The sequence below is a fragment of the Papio anubis genome, chromosome 5 (assembly GCF_008728515.1).
Source record: "Papio anubis isolate 15944 chromosome 5, Panubis1.0, whole genome shotgun sequence".
NCBI lineage: Eukaryota > Metazoa > Chordata > Mammalia > Primates > Cercopithecidae > Papio > Papio anubis.
In genome coordinates, this window is record NC_044980.1 from 61009677 (window position 1) to 61012064 (window position 2388).

General features: G+C 38.3%; 1 non-coding gene across 1 annotated transcript; it reads right to left on the bottom strand.

Annotated features, from left to right (window-relative positions):
- Positions 1-388: 388 nt before the first annotated feature.
- Positions 389-490, bottom strand: LOC116275166. Its single transcript, XR_004184123.1, has one exon. It is a non-coding gene; the product is annotated as a small nucleolar RNA U13 (small nucleolar RNA).
- Between the last annotated feature and the right edge of the window lie 1898 nt (positions 491-2388).

Below are 2388 nucleotides of genomic sequence, written 5' to 3' on the forward strand. Positions count from 1 at the left end.
TGTACTTCCTTCTGCTGCCAAGGTAACAGGCAGAGGCTAGCCTGATGGAGCCTGAAGAGTGCTGAGGCACCCAGCCAGTAGCCAGCACATTCTTATTGAAGAAGAAACATGCAAATTTGGTAAATGAACGTGGTATCATATTTTAATCTGTATTCCTTTGGTTACTAGTAAGATAGAACATTAAAAAATCTGTTTAGTGTCCTTTGCTTGTTCACATCCTTTATACATTTTCCTTTTGGAGAATTCATCTATTTGTAGAGCTTTTTAGGTAAAAAGAATATTAACTTTTTGTATTATATATGGAAAAAATGTTCTGTAGTTTTTTATTTCCTTTTACATTTTATCAAATTTTTATATGCAAAAATTTTAAGGTTTTTTTTTTTTTTCACATCAGTTGGGTAATATGCCTACATGGTAACAAGCCTTGAAGGAGGCACATTTCACATGAGTGTGAAAACCCAGTTATCATGCTTACCAATCACAAAAGGATCATTTCAGCTTTGTATGTGGTCAAATGTGTTAACATTTTTCTTTACAACTCTTTTTTTTTTTTGGTGCAATGGTAAGAAAAATAGTTCCCTCTCCAAAGTTATATAGTTATTTACCCATCATCAACTATTAGGAAACACAAATATTCAAAGGAATAAATCTCTACTTGCACAACGTGGGAATTGATGGGCAATTCAAGAAGATAATATGGGCATGAAGCCAGTATTAATTAGGATGCTTTCATATGCCAGTGACAGGAACTCTGCCTCAAATTAGTTAAATATAATGACATTCTTTATTTTACATAAGAAATTCAGAAGTATGACAGCTTCCAAAATTGGTTAAGTCAGCAGCTCAACAGTTTTTTCCACAAACATGTTTGTTTTGTTTTTTTTCTATCACAATGCCATCCTTGTGCGGTTGCCTTTGTCTTTAGGAGGTTCTTTTCACCATCACACTGTGGCTGCCAGTGGTCAAAGGGCAACAGGCCTCCTTGTCCTATCCAGGGAAGGGTGAAGTGTTTCTCCCGGTCCTAGAATGTATGCTCCTCCCTTCAGTATAACTGGGTCATCTAAGGTCATGGACTCACCCTTAGACCAATAATTAGAGAATACTAATTAAAACTCATCTTAGGTCAATCAGGATTCCCTTTGGGAATGAAAATTAGATGACTAAATATCTAACAGAATTGAGGTTTGGACAGGAAGGAGGAAAGGGAGAACAGATGTTAGACAGGTCACTGAGAGTGTTTGCTCCAGGTCCTTCTGGACGTCCCTCAAATTGGGTGCCATTTCCCAATTTGTAGTCTTAAAAAATGTAGCCATTTCCCACATAGTCTAAAACAATTATGGGTTTTGGATTCAACTGTCCCCTGGTTTGAATTCAGGCTCTACCATTTATCATCTGTGGCACGTGATGTAAGTTATTCAATCTCTTTACATTTGTTTCCCCACCTGTAAAATGGAAATAATATCTATCTTGTCTGGCACATAGTAGATCTTCAATAAATTATTATTTTTATTATTATGACCATTCATAAATCAGTTCATAGTTCCAGTTTCCTTAGCTGTTTTTTGTCTTATGATATTTAAGTCGATTTGCAGTTATTATGCTATATTCTATCTGCTTTGAGGCCAGTTTTAAACACTGAGCTGACTTTTCTTTACAACCGTATTTTCACTTGCCCTTCCACTGTCCTTCTATTTCTCTTGAACTTCTATGGGCTTGGGTGTTTTCTGCATTTTATACATGAATGGCATTGATTTTTTTTCCAGTGAATGATCTCTAACTTACAGTTCTGAGGGTTAGCATATGCAAAAAATGATTCTATGGTGAAGTTGCCAACTCTCTTACATATTTTAAATCATCTTTTGGTTTAATAATAAAAACCAACTCCCTTTTCCCATTTGAAATTACATATGTAACCCGAGTTCTTTAATTTACATCACCTCATGCTATTCATGTGAAGCTGAGCTTCTTTGAAGCATCACGTGTTTGTGCGTGTGTGTGTGTGTGTGTGTGTGTGCACGCGTGCGTGTTTTCCCCCAGTGTGACACAAGGCAATCTGTCATTCTGGCAATGAAGAATGAGTCTCATAGACAGCAGGATGGAGAAGCAGAAAGTCTCCTTGTGCTGGCATTCTGGGCTGATGACCTGGGGCCCTTTCACACGTCATAGCAGTCAGCACTAGCACTCGGGTCATGACCAAATGAAGTGTCTGCAGCTGGCAGCCGTGATGAGCTGGTCTGGAGCTGAGGCATACCTTTGTTTTTCCTTCCAATGATGGGAGTGACTGCTTCCCCATTTAACAAAGCAATACATGAGCCATCTGGGCCTCCTTCACATATCCTGAAACACGCCACACCCACGGGTCTATGTGGCGATTGTTACCTTTGCACA